Source organism: Trachinotus anak, unplaced genomic scaffold, assembly GCF_046630095.1.
Source record: "Trachinotus anak isolate AG129_WGS33_773 ecotype Australia unplaced genomic scaffold, CSIRO_AGI_Tana_v1 ptg000014l, whole genome shotgun sequence".
NCBI lineage: Eukaryota > Metazoa > Chordata > Actinopteri > Carangiformes > Carangidae > Trachinotus > Trachinotus anak.
In genome coordinates, this window is record NW_027273865.1 from 14,339,339 (window position 1) to 14,346,548 (window position 7,210).

Genomic DNA, 7,210 nt, shown 5'->3' on the forward strand with positions numbered 1-7,210 from the left:
AAGGTGTGGGTACGCATTGTTTCAGTAGTTCAGTGCTAGCTCTCCTCACATTTACAGCCATACTTGATCACCTCTGCAGAATATCTTCCCAACATGTCACATACTTCCTCTGCAAAACTGAACTGTTAAAGCAATGTCTTCTACACCAGTGATTCCCTCCCTTTTCGGCCTTAATTATTTCACAACTCATTCATTTTGCAACCCCATGGGTGGGTCTAAGTCAGTTGTTTTAGCAGCTCTACTAATAAACACACTGTTATGTGGGGGAGCTAATTAGCTAATAATAACTTCTGTGTGAAACCAGTTCAAGCTGTCCGCTGGTTATACTATGTTTTCCTTTTAAGTACAACATAGTTAACTTAGGAGTGTGAGAACATATTTAACCCTCATCTTTCGGTTGTTTTTATGTTCTTTTAAGATTTTGGCATTTCCATCTTTTTTGGACAGTTTTGGTATGAGACCGATGGGCAGATTTGCAACATACAGTAGCCAAAGGTCCCTATAGGGCTGGGATCAAACAGAGGAAGCTGCGGTTCTACTATATCCGTCTTAGCCCCTTGAGCACCAGAACACACCATCTTAGTGGGAATTTCTCAAAAAGCACATAAAAAAATTTGCATTTATGTACCACATTTTCCATTGCAGTGAAAACAGATGTTCAAAGTAATACATTTAATAGAGACACATATTTTATTAATACAGAATTCTGTTACAGACTCTGAACTTTATGAATCCCTTCTGTTGGCCTCTGGGTTATTCTATGTTATGCTGTGTGTGTTCATGAAATAGTGAAATATTACACTAGGCTAAAAAAGCTCATCATTCAAAATCAAACTTCATTACAATCCTCACCCTAATAACCTTTGACTGTTACTTAAAAAATGTGTTCCTTTAAAAAGGCAGGTAATCAGGGAGGGAAAAAGGCTTAAAAGCTATGACAGATAAGACATGATTCACAAACTGGGCCATTATAACCAGTTTGGAGCTAATGAAGAAATGCAGAACAGGTGAGTGGCTGGGTGTGATAATCAGGTGGGACTAGAGTTACTGTAAGCAAAAGTATTCATTCTGTGCTTGTACTCATCATGAAGAATCATATCAGGAGTGTAGGCCAGTCACAACTTCACTGAGAAGATGTCAGAATAAAGTGTAACATTTATTGATATCATGGTACATGTACATGCTCATATAATGATTAGAAGGTCTCTTGCACAACATTTCAATCATTGTTTTGTGCTATCGTGGTCTGATTGTGCTATGTGTTTATAGAACATTTTAACAAACAATAATCTGATAAACATATCATTGTCCTATCAGTTTTCAATAATAAAATCGCTCTGGGTTATTAAAATGTAATGCTTTAAAAACCTAATTTAATGATAGTCACTGTTCAGAAAACGATGATGGTATTTACAATGAGATTATGGATGAGTCACCCCTGGAAAACTATGCGTTGAATCAATAAAAGAAATTAATATTGGATCCTCTAAGAAACCATTAGTTTTGATAAACTACTCTCTTGGCCTGATGGTTGGTTCTCAGAACATTTACTCTATCAATACAACAATGAAGTGGTTTTAGATGGGAAAATTTCCTGCAGTACTCTTTTCTAAGTACACACCACAACGCTCTGTGTGGTGTGTGTCCAGTAAAAACCATCGAGGCATATTTTGATAGACAAATCTTACCGGGTACTGATATGTGCTCAACTGTAGTGGTTGTTTGGTGTTTGTTCTAAAGTCACCTGTGTGTTCAGCACAAACACACAAAAACACATCATACAGTTTACTGACAACGAAAAGACTGGCAACCTGTGGGACAGAATACATTTGGATGCAAATAGTGATACCTACTTCCTGCAAGCTGTTGATGTTAGACACAATATCTGACAGAAAGAAGGAAATGTGTTTTTGGGTTGGTGCATCCACCATATATAAAAGAATGGCACAAAAATCAAACTTTTTTCCACCACATATCAGAGCCTGGTTCTGTTTTCTGCTTCTCACTTTCAATTCTACTAGAAAAGGGAACTACACTTTAGCTCATAGCCGTTCTTTTTCCTGTCCTCAAGAGCAAGGAGAGATTAAGTGATATTTCACTTTAGGCTTAGTGATGTCACTTTCATTTGGTGATACATAATGTAATTCCCGTTTACTTGAGTTTGCAGAGGTAGTCTGGATTTTTCTGAGTATCATCTGTGGTATTTCTGTTTTCATTCCTTGGAGCTCACAATGTAGAGATTTGCATAGCTGTAATGGTCTCAAGATGCTTCAAACAAACTAGATCCTGCCATGTTTGGTCAGACCACGCTCATCATAGCCATTTTCTCTTCCCAAGAATTAAGTGTCTTTTGTACGGAAGAGGATTGATGCAATGACTTTTACAAATGGGTATGTTGGGAAACAGTGCTCAATTCTGACAGTCATTCCACCAAAGCTTTAGAGGTTTACCGTTTGTTTGTGCACTTGGAAAGTGATGGAAGTAGCTGTGTGAGGAATAAAGCAGAGAAAAGTACAAACCCTGCTCACTGTCACATCTCTGCACATCTGGCCAATCACTACATGAAGAGACTGTTTTTGTTGGATTGTTGCTTCAGAGTGTTACACTGTTAGACGTAGTCCCTTCAATTATGACATTGTGAAGAGATTATAAGCACTGTTGGCTAATTCGACAAGAAATATTCTGAGATGATGTCCATGCCAGCTGAAGCCTGTTTAGACAGAGACTACAGCAAGGGAAGTTCCTCTGTTAAGAAAAACATCTTCAAATTCCATTATGGTTTGAATTACATCAAACAAGGTAAGCCAATACAGGCCTGGCTCATTATTTCTGCATTATAGGTGCCTGTGTATTGTCTCCAGGATTGGGAAAGCCCAGTCTGTTTCTGTGTAAATTTCAACTGTATCATAACTGTATTTGTGGTTGTGAAATGACTGTAAAGAGTTTGTCAACACTCTATATTTGACCATTTTGGGGTTAACAGTTTGATCTTTAAACAGTATAGAATTAGAAATGTAGGAGATAGGTGAACCAAGATGAAGTTATTGTATGTACTTTGAAATTATTTTACATACATGAGTATTTATAGAAATTAGTTATATTCTCCAAGGATGTTACACACAAGTGGAGCAGTAATCTTAAGCTTTTCCAGTGTTTTTCTCTTTTTTTTTTTTTTTGCCTTTAAATATTTATTGATGGCAATCATAGATGACAGCAAGCTCCATTGTACACTTTCTGTTGTGTAAGCATGACCCTTGAGTCTGGCTCAAATTCTGATGGAAGTAGCACTAACTCGCACTTTATTTAACACAGGTGTGTTGGAGAGGTCATCCAGCTGGTGCCTATTCAAGTGATTAAGCTGTTGCACATTACAAATAAATTCTGTATATGGAAAGATAAAGTGAGCATGAAACATACAAACCTACACTTTGATATCTTAAGTTGCTAATCTTTAGGTAAAAATATGAGATGACAACTATAATTGAACTTGAGCAGAACTGGTGTATTAGAAGCTCTAATCACCCAAAGTATTTTTGGTATGTGTGTGTGTGTGTGTGTGTGTGTGTGGTCCCTCTTTTCTCATCAGCGGCATCTCCATCACCACCTTTCATTTAAGTCTTTACAGTCCACATCAGCTCTGGCTCACTGAGCAGTGTTTACCATAAAGGATCTTAAAACCAGTTTTGCTTTGCTGGGCTTCTGAATGTAAAAACAAACATGGAGGAGGAAGTTAAACTCTTGCCCTCCAGGATTTCATGTCATGCACAGCTGAAAACATGTGCTTTCTAATTGAATAATTTGGTTATTAACATTTCCATGACTTAGACATCTGATACTTATCAATCAATGAAAACACACAGTAGTAATGACAGTGGACTGGACTAATATGGCAATCACATTGAATAAAAATAGAAAAAAAAATATGCAAAGACATGGAAACCTTTTTGCTCTCTCTGTTGAGCGCTTTCTCACACACACATGCTGCTATCCTTCTCCTTAGTGTACGTTTCCTTGTTGGGTGGGACCTATTTTGAAATATAATGCATTCACACACAACATGGTACACAACATACATACAAACATCAAATGTGACCTTTTTCTTAATCAAATCAGAACTAACATTGTGGGATCTTTTTCAAATCTCTACAGATTTGCATTAAGTCGCTATAGTCAGCTCTCTTTCACGGGTAACATTCAATTATGAGAAGGTCATACAAAAATATCCAAAACCGAAATTCCCTGAGCATCATATGTTTTGTAATTCTGGTCATAGCAGTCTAAAGTTATAATTCCACCATTCTCCAGTGAGTTATGAATAATGGTAAATATTCAAGTTTTTACCGATACTGGGCCTTTTCCTGAAAATGAGATATTTACGTCAGTTACTTTCTCCTGTGCTGCAGCTCTCAAGTGACATTCAAATCTTCACACCAGCAAGTCTGCCCAGTTTTCTCTGCAATTCAACTGAAGGAAGAAATGATGCTTACCAAATGAGGCATATCCATGTGTTGAATCAGCTTTTATTCTTCAGAAAGTTCGTGGAAAAAGTAGCGGGTATCATGGTTAGTTACCACAATCAACCATGATAACTACATCTCTGGCAGTCACTAGTAAACAAAGAGAAAAGGAAAAAAAAAAAAAACTGTTCAGTAAAACAACATTCATCTGGGCTTTGGACTTTCTGTCTCCCTGAACAGTGTGCAGACAGACTGAAGACACATAAAAGTGCTTTTAATATTATGTAACATGTTTTCATGTTTCACTCCAGTAAAGGTATACCATGTCAAAACATATGAGCACTTAATGTATTGTATATGTAACTCCTGGTTGTTAAGCTGCCAGTGTTTTTGATACAATGTCATGTTTTTTTTCCTTGGTTGTATCTATCCATCCATCCATTCATCCATCTATCCATTCATCCATCCATCAAGCTCTCTACTATTATCAATCAATCAAACGATCCATATATTTATTAATTATCCATCCATCCCATTACTATTAGCCATTAGTTGATCCAGTCATTCATCAATAGTCCATCCATCCATCTATCAATCCAGTCATGAATTTGTCTGTCTGTTCATCTATCCATCAATTTATTTATCCATCTATCCATCCGTCCATTACCCATATATTGATCATTGACCTATCTATTAATTTATCTGTCCATCATCCATCTCCATCCCAATATCCATCTAATTCTGAGTATCCATTTTACTGGAACTGTGTGTTTGGTCTGTATGAATCCTGAGACACCACACCTGTCCTCTCATCAATTAACAATATACACATACAACCAAACACCAGCAGATCTATTGTAAATCAGTGCGTCAGTGTACTTACTCTAAACTACTTCTGTATCATAACAATTTACCAAGTGTTATGATCTCTGTGTCTCAGATGGTATGTTCACAAACTAGGCTCCTGCTTTGGGGAAAGTGTGCAACTATGTCTGTGTTTGTTTTGAGTTTCCATGTCTGCTGTATATTTAAATGTGCCAGCTTTGTTTGCTTTATGGCCAGTGCAACTGTAAACACCCTGCATGCCATCCATGTCTTAAGATGGCCTGTGGTAGATTGAGATTTTTTTTTTTTGATTTTTTTTTTAAGGGAGTAGTTTGGGAGATGCTATTTATTTCCTGCATTTATATACATTAAATCTATTCAGCAAATAACTGATAAGAATAACTATAATAAAATGTGTTATTGTGATATTATTATTATTATTATTATTATTAGTTCAGGCTGTATACAATCCAAACAGAAGTCACCTGCCTCTTAGGCAGCCTTTATGTTGCCTGAGAGGGGAAAAAGTGCAAAGAACTCACTGCTACTTCTTAAATGCATTGCTTTGAACAACTGAAGGCAGCTTAGATTGTGTATCAATATTTTTTACATTTTTACTTGGACTGTCAGAGGGCTATCTGTCCATATTCCATATTCATTTAGTAAGAAAATCAACAGTGAGCACCTGTGGACACTTTTTTAAAAGTCCCTTTCCACATGCTCAGGTGTTTTTACTTTTTCTATCTGATCAGACCTCTGCTTGGTTAGAAGTTGTGTGACAATGCATGCTGGGAGTCATGTGCTGCATTATACTACTGTACCAGCAAGAATATTAAAGGTTTGAAAAAATAATAAGAATAACTATAAAGGTGTATGTTGTAGGTGTACTGGTGCAAATAGAGTGTGAGGGAAATCAGGCACAGTCTACACACACAGAGGACAGAGACAAAGTCTTATCAGGAACATTGAGGGAAAGCTCCTGTGTAGGTTCACCTTAACATGGTCTTTACAACCCCCATCACTGCCTCCAGGTTTTACCACAAAATGTGAATCAAATGTGATCAACATCATCACAAACCTATAAAGCAGCTGGGGGCAGTGACTATAGCATCTTGTCGGGGTTAAAATAAGCTTTAACAACATCTGGTGCTTTAGACATCACACTTGGGTAGACAAATGAATGATGTCATAGTTCCTTGGTGCCAAACTGATTAACTTAGAGACTGACACATCAAAACACTTAGTCATCCTGCCCTTGCAGTAATGGAAAGCACATTTAGTCAGGCACTCTACTTAGTACAGTTTTGTTACCTGGCATGTTTACTCAACCCCATTTAGGAGGGACACTTATGTTTATCTTTCTACTGTATGTGTTACTCAGCAGATTTTCTTCCAAAACATATGGCAGTCTTAAAAATTATTAGGCCAAATTATTATTACTACTATTACAAAACAATATGGTTGTTAAAATTAGTTCCATGTCCAACCAGAACATCAAACAAGTTAAAAAAAAAAATTAAAATGCGAGATAAAGGTTAATGTTTCACTATATAAATATAAATTAAATAATAATACTCTCTGAAAATGGGGAATTATGCATAATGAGTGCTTTTACTTTGGAATCCTTGAGTGTATTTTGATGATACTGCTGTTCTTTTAAGTCTTAACTCAATTTAAAGAACAGACTGCAGGACAGGATTTCTTTGACCTATGAGTTAAGAGTTGTTTTTTTTTGTTTTTTTTTTTTATACAGCATATTCAATATTCTTAACCTTGGAGACTAAATCAGAGCCTGCAATTTCTTTCAGCACACACACACACACACACACACACACACACACACACACACACACACACACACACTGTTGGAGGATTTACCTTTCTCTATGCCTCAGGTAGCATTTCACCAATGGCTGCGCCAACACAAT